This window comes from Notolepis coatsorum, assembly GCF_963971535.1.
Source record: "Notolepis coatsorum genome assembly, chromosome: 5".
Taxonomy (NCBI): domain Eukaryota; kingdom Metazoa; phylum Chordata; class Actinopteri; order Aulopiformes; family Paralepididae; genus Notolepis; species Notolepis coatsorum.
In genome coordinates this window covers 29,243,450-29,257,759 of record NC_140169.1, presented here as the reverse complement: position 1 = coordinate 29,257,759, position 14,310 = coordinate 29,243,450, and the positions used below count along the sequence as shown (strand labels likewise).

The window sequence follows — 14,310 nt, the reverse complement described above, 5'->3', positions numbered from 1 at the left end:
GACCGGCACAGGAAGTCCTTCATTCCGACAGCCATCAGACTTTACAATGCATCACTGTGCCTCACTGCATCACTGAGCACAGAGTGACAGTTACCATCTTCCTGGACTTTTACTTTTGAAACAACACTGTGCAATATTACACTTACTGTTGTGAGGGCTGCTTTTGAGCAGGTACCTCAGCCTGTTGGCTCCCCCCTGAGGACGCGTTGACACGACCCCGAGGCGTACGTCTCTCGAGACGTTCACATCTCACGGCTGGTGCTAATGAACAATTAGAGAATGCTGCCTCTTCCCGGACTATAAACACCTGACCAGCCCCAGCAGTCGATGCGAGTTTGTTCTGTAGGAACAGTAGGTTTGTTGCGCCTTAATTATTCCCTTTTGACATTTCTGTCTAACTTAGTTCTAGTTGATTGTTGTCATTTATTTGTCTGCTACCTAACCTCGTTGTTTTGATGCGCGTGTTCAAATGCTTGTAACCCTGACCTCGTTTTCTTCTCCCCCTCCAGCGTGGGTAGATGTTTACTGGTCAACTAATATCGTGTCTCTTTTTCTCTCTTTCATCTAGTTTGGAAGACGCCGTCTCGGATACTCATCGCGTTCATCCGCCCGTTAATTCCCTTGTTATTTTCTCCCCCCTGCCTCGCCAAGTCCCTCGTGTTATTTTCCCTCTCGGGAATCAGTTATTGTTTCGCCCCTGCGTGGCCGAGGCCACATGTTCCACTACATCTTTTCAACACGGTAAGACTTTATTTACATATTAAGTACACACACATAGTCTGCTACATCACACATACTTCGGGTTTTAACACACACCTCATAACCCAGGTCCCGACCTGCTGACACTACATTTCCACCGTTCATTGTTTGTATGCCTTGTAAATTTTTTCGTATTGTTGAATTTGTCTCTGTTTGTAAAAAAAATAAATACACGCTTGTTTTAGCGTTTAAACTGTTGGACTGTTTCACTCTCTTATTTGGGTGCCGTTCCTCTGTTCCCATAACACTTACTGTAGACTTCTGTATATTTTTACTGTATATTCTTACTAGGGATGTCCCGATCCGATCACGTGAATGGGATCGGGGCCGATCACGTGATTTTCAGAGGATCGGGATCGGGAATATATTATTTTCTTTTTATCAGGAGTAAAAAAAAATATATATATATTTTATTCAACAAACATGACCATGTTCACATCTTAACTCATACTGAGGCCTTAGTTTTGATTTTAAATTACATATCATCATTAATTTATTTATTGTCACACAGAGCAGAAGAATTTGCCAAAACAAACACATTTCCTTTGATTTACACCGTCGCACGAAAGTGACGTGTGCCGAAAATAGCAGACCTACAGTACAAGCTCACAACGCGTCCGCTCCCGAAACACCGGCAGGTTATGTCCACCTGATAACTCGTAACACCTGAGCAGCTAGACAAAATGTCAGAAGTTTGGAAGCATTTTAAAATTGAAACCAAAGCCAGTCCAATAGCCAGTTGCAATGTTTGCAAGGCGGACGTTCCGCGTGCGTTCAACGTTATGTGACTAGAGCGAGCAAAGGAATGGGGGACGGCTGGTGCTCTGCCAAACAGCTGTTTTGAATGCCTCACTTGAATGAAGAACGTTCACCTGGATAACGCCAACATTCGCTTTGTGAAGATTATTCGTCTGCGTTTCAGACCAAAATGGAGCAAATCATTACGTAAATCGAACACTGTGTGAATGTATACTAAATGTGCAAACAGATTGAAACTTTGAATATTTCTCGTATGGTGAATGTAATGCGAGCTGCCGCGCTCGACTGGGGCTATTGAGGGAACAGGGGCTTGTCTCGCTTCGCCAGTTTCTGACAAAAATGCGTCAAATTGGTTACTAATGTGAAAGATCGGATCGGGAAAGATCGGTATCGACAGATACTCAAAATCACATGATCGGGATCCGATCGGGAGCAAAAAAATGCGATCAGGACATCCCTCATTCTTACTGTATATTTTATTCTATTCTTATTCTTAGGCAATTTGTTTTGTTATTCTCATTTGTGACTTTGTTCTGTCTAAATGTTTAATGTGAGCGATTTGTAGTGTCAAATTTCCCTCGGGATAATTAAAGTATTTCTATTCTATTCTATCTATTCTATTCTATTTACTATGATACTATGTCTGTACTACTATCTATTATGTAAATAGTAAATGGCTGCATTTATATAGCGATTTTATCTAAAGCGTTTTACAATTTGTTCCTCACATTTTTACCCATTCATTCACACATTCACACACCAATGGCGGAGGCGACCATGCAAGGGGCCAACCTGCACATCGGGATTGATTGATTGATTGAATTGATTGATTGATTGATTGAAAAGTTTATTAACAGATTGCAGAATGGGTACAGTACAGTACAGCTCAATACATACAATTGTTAAGAGGATGCAGACCTGAGAAAGACTTTCGTCTTGTTTCCATCAGGGGCCCCCATTTTCAATTCATCATATGACACACACGACATACAGATAGACAGTACTGCTACATCTATACATTTATGACATACCAGATTTGCAAATACAGTACCGTTTGTGATACTAAAAAAATCCAGAAAAAGAGTGTATATACATTTGACATAGAAACTGTGCATTGGAGGTGGTTGGGTAGGTGGGGTGGGGCTGTACATTGGAGGTGTGGGGGGGGGGGGGGTAGGGGGGGGAACACACACTGTACATTTGGAATACTGACATACATTTGACATAGAAACTGTACATTGGAGGAGGTTGGATAGGTGGGGTGGGGTTGGGTGGGGCTGTACATTGGAGGTGGGGGGGGGGGGTTGGGTAGGGGGGGGGGGGGGCACTGTACATTGGAATACTGACAAAGCCATGCTTGGTCTTTATTGTACAACTGGGTTAGGACATTTGTAGGGGCCAGTTTTGAATTGCAGTCTCCCGTAGGTGTTCTTTGAGATTGTTTTTGAAGGTGGGTAGTGATTCACATTCCTTTACAGCTTTGGGTAGGGCGTTCCACATTGATGTGGCATAATTGCGAAACGTGTTTAGTCCCTTGTTTGAGCCGAATCTGGGTTTTACATGATTTGTGGAGCTCCCTCTGGTGTTGTGATCGTGGTATTCACTGACCTTTGGGAAGTATTTTGACATGTACATGGGTACCTTGGTCGTGTAGTGTATCTTGTAGACCAGGCCCATTGCAAGTTGCTGTACTCTGTCGTCTACTCTAAGCCATCCTAGGTTGGCAAAGTGTGCAGGGGTGAGGTGGGTTCTAGGAGTCAGGTCAAGCAGTAGTCTGACTAGTTTGTTTTGAGATGTTTGTAATTTGGTTTTTAGTGCCTTTGAGGTGCTTTGGTACCATGAGGTGCACGCATAGTCGTTGTACCCTTGAATGAGTGCTCCTGCCAGAGTCTTCAGGGTATTCTTGTTTACCAGAGAGGAGATCCGGTACAAGAATCGAGTTTGTTGGTTGACTTTTTTTATTACATTGGATGCCATTTTGTCACAGGAAAGATTAGCCTCTAGGATGGAACCCAGGTAGGTAATTTCATCTTTCCTTGTGACAATATTGTCACCCACTGTAACTGAGAAGCCGTCGGTCTTGCTGAGTTTGTTATTTGAACCGAAGAGAATGGACTCCGTTTTGCCCATGTGTAATGATAGTTTGTTGTCGGCGAGCCATATGCAGATTTTGCCTAGTTCCGAGCTGAGGGTTTTTTCAACCTGTAACTTGTTCTTGTCAGAGACCAGCAGGGCTGAGTCGTCCGCAAACAGGAACAAGTTGCAGTCACGAGCTGACGACATGTCATTTGCATAAATTAGGAACAGTAGTGGTCCTAGTATGCTTCCTTGTGGAACACCACAGTTCACTGTGAGGGGGGGGGATAGGGTACCGTTTACCTCCACCATCTGTTCTCTCCCCTCCAGGTAGGATTGTATCCAGCTCACTGATAAACTATCAAAACCAATTGCTTTTAGCTTGTCAATCAGAATGGTGTGATTGACAGTGTCGAAGGCCTTTTGTAGGTCTAGCATGACCCAGAGCCCTTTAATAAGAGTTGCGACACACTTTGATCTCACCGACAGGATATCACGTGGCTCACGTAGCTACCTTTAGTTCCAATTTGCTCTTCCTGTCAACTTGATTTCAGCGGGACAGAACGGCAGAACTAATTATACGGCTCTGCTACTACTGTTACAGCAATTTTTGGTACTTATTAATACAATGTGCATTGATCACTGTTGCGATATATCATTTACATATCTGCTACTTTAATATTTACATTATATCACTAGGCGATGACGGCAATTTCGAACGTTACTATAGCTACTGTCATGATGACTATTCTTTTACATTAGCCATATCACGGCAGTTGTTAAACACTCAAGCATAATTGTATTAATCAGCCCACATTACAGTTATATGTTGACAACACTTTATATTCAATATATATAATAGCATTTCAGGGGAGTGGCAGAGAGACAGCATTAGTCAGTTTTTCTGTGGACTGTCCCATAACCTAGGATAAGTTACAAAAAATATTATTTGCATAGGCTAACGTTACATACTGTAACATTTACAGTATGTATGCATTCATATTTTTCTTGTGCTTCTATGGTCATAAATACACACATCTTAATGCTATCTATAAGACATTCATACATGCACAAAGTGAATATGGAAATGCAGTGAATATCATACCTCAAGCTGTTTACTCTGCATTTCTTAGCATTTACATTTTTCATACTGTAACCATTGATACTACTCAATTAAGCCAAGAAAGAAGTTTGGTCAACAGTACAAAATATACAAAGCAACCAATTGCATTCCACAAATTTTTTATTATTATAGGCCTATAAATATGTCCATGTAGAGGTCCAGTCTTCCACTCCTGTTGTTTGTAGTGCTAGGGCCTTTCTGTCACGACTGCTGCTCACCTCAGACTGGACACATGCACGTCATTATAGTGGTAATTTATCCTAGAAAACAAAACAGGGAGATAGAGTTATGGAGTTGCTCATGCACTCTACAACAACACACATCTTGTATCTCTTCTCATCTCTAACATTTCCATTCCACAGCATGCAAGCATCCTGCTTCAAGAAGTGTATGATTGTGTATGTGACAATAAAACTCGATTTGATTTCAATATTTTAGAGGGTTTAGAGTTCACTCACCAGGCTTCGTAGCACCCAAGCTATGGAATCAGCTACCTTATGAAATCAGGTCTGCTGTTAGTGTGCAGTCTTTTAAACAAGGTCTAAAAACCTTTTTATACAGTGAGGCTTTTAATTGATCATGTATGTGGTATAACATGTGTGTATGTGTGATTGTATTTTACTTCATTTATTTTTGAAGTATTCTACAATCTTGTATGTGATATAACATGTGTGGTTATTCTATTCTGATTAACCTTTTACTGCCTGTAAAGCACTTTGTGATTTTAATCTGGAAAAGCACTATATAAATAAAATGTACCTTACATCAGGGTCCCCCATTTTCAATTAATATTGACATTTATGACATACACAACATACATGACATTTATGGCATAGGGACATACAGGTATTTAGTACCGATACATTTGTGACAAACGGTATTCAAATATACAGTACTGTTACCCATAGATCCTGACAGAGTATATACATATGATGGGGAGGGGACTGTACATTAGGAGGGGGTGGGTGGGAGAGAAATATACATACGGTGGGGAGGAGACTGTACATTTCTACTAATAATATACAACCTACATATCTACTAATAATATACAAACTACATTACTACTAATAATAATCAACCTCACAACTCCAAATGACTGGGACACGTCTCTCATTAGAGTCAAGACCACGAGAGGAGAGCCAGACAGGTCTGTATCCACTGTGTTATTGTCTATATATTATATTATTATGTAACCTTACTGTACCTTATATGAAGACCAGTCTATCTAGTGTCATGTGTTATTGTCTATACTGTACCTTATATGAAGACCAGTCTATCTAGTGTCATGTGTTATTGTCTATATATTATAACCTTACTGTACCTTATATGAAGACCAGTCTATCTAGTGTCATGTGTTATTGTCATATTATAACCTTACTGTACCTTATATGAAGACCAGTCTATCTCGTGTTGCTCACTTTAACAATAAATCTAATAAACAATGATAAACTAATGAACAATATAATAACTGCAAATAATTTGGTAAATATAACGTTAGGCGTAGGCCAGCCAACGTCAGTATGGTAACGTTCTAACTGCATTTAGAATCTAACAAGCTATTAACTTACGATCAACATTAACTAAAGCTTGCTACATAAAATACCAATATTGACTAAATCCATGAGTGGTCTGCTAATGCGTTAAAATGTACAAAGTAAGTAAAGTAAAGTAAACTTACCAGCGAGTGCCGCTCGGCAACAATGAAAATGCATGGCGTTGAGCTGAGACTTGAACTACGGACCCCCCCTGAGGCACTTTACTTCCGCATTCCACGATAACAACCAAGTGGGCGGGAGTGTCGGAACTCTTAATTATACGGCTCTGGCATGACCATGCCGCAGTATTTGCCCGCGTCCACCTCTTGCTTGATGTGGTCGTTCAAATAGAGAAGGCATGTGTCAGTGGAGTGGGATGTTCTGAAGCCAGATTGGAATTCGTAGATTAGATTTTTTTCCGCGAGGTACTTTTCGACCCGTTTGTATACTATTTTTTCCATGACTTTCGAGATGGATGTAAGGATAGAAACAGGGCGGTAGTTGCCTGGGTCTAATTTGCTGCCCTTTTTGTGCAGGGGTGTTACTCTCGGGAGCAATTAGGGGTTAAGTGTCTTGCTCAGAGACACTTCGACACGCTACCCGGGAGGAGTGGGAATCGAACCAGGAACCTCCGGATTACCAGACAACTGCTCTACCTCCTGACCCACTGTCGCCCCCAATGTACTATGTATACTACTATCTACCATGTATGTACTACTATTTACTATGATACTATGTCTGTACTACTATCTACTATGTACTATGTCTATACTACTATCTACTATGTCTATTAGGGCTGTCCCCGACTAAGGATTTGGATGGTCGACTAGGATTGGCCAAAATGTGCCGTTATTTTTTTTTTATTTTTTTTTGTATCATTCCATTTGCGCTGTGGGGGGTGCTTAATGTCTGAAGGAGTCGACTGAAGGCTTCTTGTCCTCTGCAAAAGCATGCAATTGGTCCACTGATGGATACATCTTGATATTTGTTTAGTCTAGTGTGTTCATTAGATGGGTGAAATCCTCTTTCAGTGCCTCTGTGCCTGTTTTCGTAGGCAGTTAGCCTCTGGTATGCGTGCCATTAGCGTTAGCCACGCTTCTAAGCCTCTTTACTTTTGGAAAGAATGATACAAAAATTTGATTTAATTTTTTATTTTTTTTAATTATATTCGACTAAGAGGTTGGCCAGTCGACTACGGCTCCTTTCGACCGATTAGTCGACTAATAGATTAATAGGGGTCAGCCCTAATGTCTATACTATCATACTATGTCTATACTACTATCTACTATGTACTATGCTACTATAATTGTCTATACTACTACCTACTATGTACTATACTACTATGTCTATACTACTACCTACTATGCTACTATGTCTATACTACTATCTACTACCTATGGCACGGTGGTGTAGTGGTTAACACTGTCGCCTCACAGCAAGAAGGTCCAGGGTTCGATTCCCGCTTGGGGACCAGGTTTCCGCGTTGCCAGGTACCCAGGTGGGGTATCTCCCAGGCCTTTCTGTGTGGAGTTTGCATGTTCTCCCCGTGCTCGCAAGGGTTTTCCCCCCGATAAGTGAAACCCAATGGAAAAACATGCACAACAGATCGCTAACGCTGTTGCGTCCCTGACGAAGATGAGCAGGAGCACTTGGATTGGTCCCCGGGGCGCGGTCCCTCGCCGACGCCCCTATCTGCTTCCAGCTGCCCTTGGGGGGAAGGACGGTGGGATGGGTCAAATGCAGAGACTCAATCGCATCGGCGACCCAACAATTGCATGTGTGTGTGCCGCCCATTGCATGTGTGTCACTGCATGCCAAATAAAGACTTCTACAAAGTCCTACATTATTATTAGTTACTATGCTAATATGTCTATACTACTATTTATTATGCTACTATACTATGTCTATACTACTATCTACTACCTACTATGCTAATATGTCTATACTACTATCTACTATGCTACTATGTCTATACTACTATCTACTATAACTATGCTAATATGTCTATACTACTATCTACTACCTACTATGTACCAGTGGAGGCTGCTGACCAAATTTCTAGGTGAAGCACAAATTATTATATTATATTATATATTAAATAATATTTTTAAAACATCCCCCACTGTGTGTCAGTGGTCAGTGGACACAGATGAAAACATATTAACATTAGGTGACAGTGGACCTGACCAGATGAAAACATATTAGGTGACAGCGCACCTGACCAGATGAAATCATATTAGGTGACAGCGCACCTGACCAGATGAAATCATATTAGGTGACAGCGCACCTGACCAGATCAAAACATATTAGGTGACAGCGCACCTGATCAGATCAAAACATATTAGGTGACAGCGCACCTGACCAGATCAAAACATATTAGGTGAAGGTGACAAGGAAGCCACAGACTCATACCCCCCGACACTCAACTAACCGCCTCGGACAGTCCTTCATACCAGTGGCCATCAGGCTCCACAACAGTGGGCAGGGACTGCTGCCAGACATCGACCTAGAACTAATAGGAACCCAAGTAGGACATTAACACTACCTTTTGCATACTGCACCTTATGTGGATACTGTGATACTGTGAATAATGAATAATGTATATTTCAGTTAGTTAGATAGTAAACTATAACACTACCATACACATACTGCACCTTATGTGACACTGTGAAAATATATTTCAGTTAGTTAGATAGTAAATTATATTGACCTATTTGTTTACACTGCTTGTGTTGTTTTCACTACCTGTACCCCCCCCCCCCCCCCCCCCTTCCCCCATGCTGCTATGATGCCTGAATTTCCCCAAGCGGATCAATAATGGAATATCTTATCTTATCTTAAAAGGAAAGATGAAATTACCTACCTGGGTTCCATCCTATAGAGGCAAATATTTCCTGTGACAAAATGGGATCCAATGTAATAAAACTAAGTCAACCAACGAACTAGATTCCTGTACCGGATCTCCTCTCTGGTAAACAAGAATACCTTGAAGACTCTAACAGGAGCACTCATTCAAGGGTACTACGACTATGCTTGCACCTCATGGTATCAAAGCACCTCAAAGGCACTAAAAACAAGATTACAAACATCACAAAACAAACTGGTCAGACTACTGCTTGACCTTACTCCTAAAACCCACCTCACCCGTGCCCACTTTGACAACCTAGGACGGCTTAGAGTAGACGACAGAGTACAGCAACTTGCAATGGGCCTGGTCTACAAGATACACTACATCCAGGGCCGCCTGGGAGAAATGCGAGGCCCTGTGCGAGATTTTTTTTTTTTTTTATACAGTCAACATATTCTTTTTTTTTGATCCACTTTTTCTCCCATTTTTCTATTTTTTTCTCCCATCCCAATTTCGTATCATCCAATTCAACCCTCCCCTGTCACGAACGCTGTTTCTTGCCTCCCACAAGCCGGCTGCAATGTGGACTAAGTCATACATAGCACAAGTCCCCTCCGGTACTTGAGGTAACAGCAGTCGCATCTTTTCACCTGCGCAGCTCGATCTCTCAGTGTCGAGGAGTAACGCGTGGGAGGCTCACGCTGCCCCCGACACTTCCTGATTCTACTGCGCAGGCGCACCAACCGACTTGTAGGAGTCGCTTGTTCACAACGTTCGATCCCCACCCTTCAGTTTTCCCTCCCCGTAATACGGCCAATGTGTATTACTGCGGACGACCAGCTAAACTGAAAACAATGTGGAGAGCTGGATTCGAACACGCGAATCCTAGCGTCTCCACACTGGTGGCGAGTGCCTTGCCCACTACACCACCTAGCCGCCCTACAGTCAACATATTCTTAAATAATAGCGCTGCCCGAGGCGGGGCATGATACAGTCAACATATAGCAAGAGAGAGAGCGAGAGAGAGCTCCCGTTCTACAGTCAATATACAGTGTACAGAGAGAGAGAGAGAGAGAGACACATTGGAAAGAAATTGAAATGCTATTTGGCCCTAAACAGAGAGTACACAGTGGCAGAATACCTGAGCACTGTGACTGAAGATCCTTGACTATGTACAGACTCAGCGAGCACAGCCTAGCCATCGAGAAAGGCCGCCATAGGCAGACTGTGTGTGTTAGAAAGAGAGAGAGAGAGAGAGAGAGCATGTGTGTTTGTCATGTGTGTGTGTGTTAGAGAGAGAGCATGTATGAGAGATCCAAAAGGACAAAGATCAACACTTAAATCCAAAGAGAGAGAGAGAGAGAGACACATTGGAAAGAAATTGAAATGCTATTTGGCCCTAAACAGAGAGTACACAGTGGCAGAATACCTGAGCACTGTGACTGAAGATCCTTGACTATGTACAGACTCAGCGAGCACAGCCTAGCCATCGAGAAAGGCCGCCATAGGCAGACTGTGTGTGTTAGAAAGAGAGAGAGAGAGAGAGAGAGAGAGAGAGAGAGCATGTGTGTTTGTCATGTGTGTGTGTGTTAGAGAGAGAGCATGTATGAGAGATCCAAAAGGACAAAGATCAACACTTAAATCCAAAGAGAAGAGGGTCTATACCAGAGAAACCAAAGCAGCAAGGAGCCAATGGCCGACATCAGCTAAATAGGCTAGCCAGGTACTGTGACACCAGGCCACACACAGCTTTGGCCAACGGCCCAACGCTACCCAAGCTACACAAACGACCAAGACATTCACACACAGCACATGTCGTATCTCCAAATGTTGTGAAGTAGCATATGTTTTGCCTGGAAAAAAACATCGTTATTAACAAAACATTCGGGAGGGGAAGGAAGGAAGAGTGGGGTAATATCATGACATTTTCATTAATCTTACCTGCACCAAGGAACGCAGGGCGAAAGGCCGCAACACAGGTCTCCACGTTGACGAAAGGCCTCTTGCTGGCGGGACAAAAATAAGCCAGAACCCCCTGCTATTCTCACGGCTAATGTCAATGGTCGTAGCACAAGCTAACAGCTAACTCTAGCCTAGGCTAACTGATAGCATCAAACTAACGTTACGTGCGCAGCCGGCAGCTAACGTCGTAGCTAAACAGCTAACTGGCTAACATGGCTATCGCTAACCATTAGCTAACGCAGAAGCAAGCTATGCTGTTACCACTGAAACTACAACATGAGAAAAGCAATACAGGCGCTGACACCAGGCCACACACCGTTAGCTACTAACTCCATACTACAACAGCTAGTCGACCAGTTTGGCTCCAGAGAGAGAGAGAGAGAGAGAGAGATCCACGGCGGGAATATAATAGGTTGCATGAACTATAACGCAGTATCAATGCATTGCATAACGCAGTATCAATGGTAAAGTTGGAAGGAGACTTTCTTGGCCCACGGTGTAATTTCTTCTGATCCATGCTGCTTTTGAAAAGACATCCACTCGCTCCTCTGAATAGCGCTGAATTAGATCCCTGGCCTGTACCTTGTGTGTCCGAGAAGAGCCCGGAAACACTATCCTAAAATCTGTAGAGCAGCAAAGCCGCAGAAAGCGGAACACTGCAATCTGCAGAGCCGCAGAGGCAGGAACAAGTCAGACACATTCTACAAACGTGTCTAATGTGAAATATATAAGCATATAAGCAAAACTAGATTTTAGGTCTGTGATGAAAAAGGGCCTCGCGGGAAGGGGGGCCTCGCAAAAAAAAAAAAAATAATAATAATAATAATAATAATAAAAAAAAATAAAAAATTATTTTGCGAGGCCCCCCTTCCCGCGAGGCCCTGTGCGACCGCACTGCTCGCACACCCCCTGAGGCGGCCCTGACTAGACCACTAAGATATCCATGTGCATGTCGAAATACTTCCCAAAGGTCAGTGAATACCACGACCACAACACCAGAGGGAGTTCCACAAATCATGTTCAACCCAGATAAAATAATTGAAAAGGTAAAAAAAATAAAAAAATTATAACTTTTCTTTTAATAAAAGAAAAATCGTCATAACTTAGAAATGAGATTGCATAGGTCTATGAATCGATATCGCGATTCTGTTTCGATTAATTGCCCAGCCCTACAGTGTGTACAGTAAGTTAGCTTGGTGATCATCATTGTGATGTAGGCTAAGCTGGCTAGCTACTGTTAGCATACAAGCTTTTACAAACACTGTAGCCTACTTACTTTTTCATCCACAACTTTTTTTCTGATCCAGATGCATAAGTCCACTTCTTCATGTTGCTCAGTTGCTGGTTTATACTTCGGTCCTAATGTTGGCGCAAAGTTTAATTTAGCCTACTGTGTTGTTATAGCTGTACAGCTTACTAAACTACTAGCTTGCTATGTTTCACACAGTCAAAACGGGTCCAGCTGCAGGTCCGGAGGTTAGGTTTAGCTCGGGCCAATCTCAAGTTTCTCAAGTTTCTTTATTAGTTGTCATACAGAAGTAGAGTTGTTCCGATACCGATACCGGTATCGGAAATGCCGCCGATACTGCTTAAAATGCTGGTATCGGTATCGGCGAATACCCTCTAATTCTGCGCTCCGATACCATATGACGTAATTTATCAACAACACTGCGGTCTGTTGAGTGAGCATTATAAAACAAACGTGTGTTTAACCGACCGTGAATTAAAGTGTCAATGCTGTTTGTCATTTTAACAGCAGATACTTTCTTAAATGCCATCCTCCCGACAGAGCGGTGTTGACGGGGAGCTCTGATGGGTTAGCTTGGTGGTGTTAGCATTGAATAGCTAACCGAAAGCTAGCGTTAACTAACGTTAAAGGTTTAGCTTTAACGTTACCTTGGCTAAAGTTGGGGCTATTCATAATCCAGCAATAATGGCTGCAGACCTGCAAGCAAAGTACAGCATGTTGGCAAAGGAGTATTCCAACGTAAAAATCACATTTTCACCAGTAAAGTTAGTCTTTTCATCTATCGGTAGCTCATGCTAGCTTACCTAGCTCACGTTAACGTCGTCACTAGTGATCGACCACCTCGCGTACACAATTAATGACATGTTGCAGACAGCCATATCGGTGACAATGTTTAGCTTTTAGTGCCAAATGATAAGAGTCTGAGGTAGAGTCTCAAAAGAGAATGTTGAATATTTATTGTGCAAAAATCACAACAGATCCTCTGCTACCTAAACGGAGCCTAGTGGAAGCAAGTGCAGCAACGTATAATGTCCGTGTGGAACTAATGTGCCAACAACCTTTCCGTGGGTGAACTCATTGAGATAGTTTTCAATGACTGATACTAATACTAATCTATACAATCACCTGTTGTTGAATAAATACCATTACTTTATAGTTATTACTAAAAAACAGTATATAAAACAGTAGCTGTATATATAAAAAAAGAAAAAAAGTTTTATGATTTATATAATTATTTTTAAATTTAAATTTTTTTTAATGTATGCACTGGTATCGGATCAGTATCGGTATCGGCCGATACCCAAAGCTTAGGTATCGGAATCGGATCTGAAAGGAAAAAATGGTATCGGAACATCTCTATACAGAAGTACAGAATACTTTTATACAAAATGCTTCTTTCTGTTACATTTTGTATAAAAGTATTCTGTACTTCTGTATGACAACTAATAAAGAAACTTGAGAAACTTGAGATTGGCCCCAGCTAAACCTAACCTATGGAACTGCAGCTGGACCCGTTTTGACTGTGCGATGCAGCAATCTCTGATTGGATTTTCAAGGCTGCCAATCATTCATCCTCCGTGTATTATTGGATTGTCAAGGCTGTCAATCATTCAATCCCCCATTCAATGGCAAGAGTTTAACTGCACAGACCGTGCTTAGATGAAGTTAATAGCCTATTTTGATTGGCTATTATTTATTATTTATTTAAATTGGGTCAACCTGTGCAGTTATTCTGCACGAATATTACTGCAGTCATTACTGCAGTGCAGCCCTGCTCAGAGCTGTAAAATTTGGCCATTTTTGAAGAAAAAAGAAATTCACTGGCATTTTTTTTACAGAGGAAAACATTTCTAATAAAAATAATAATAATAATAATTAAAAAAAAATATATATATATATGTAAATTAATAATAATTATGAATTATGAGTGAATTTGTGTTTCACGTGTTGTCATAGAGAAACCTCCACTGGTATGTGTGTATCTACTATGTCTATACTA

General features: G+C 41.7%; 1 protein-coding gene across 1 annotated transcript in view; it reads right to left on the bottom strand.

Moving 5' to 3' along the window:
* The window catches only part of fer1l6 (fer-1 like family member 6), a 270,095-nt gene that overhangs the window by 7,608 nt on the left and 248,177 nt on the right, over positions 1 to 14,310 (bottom strand).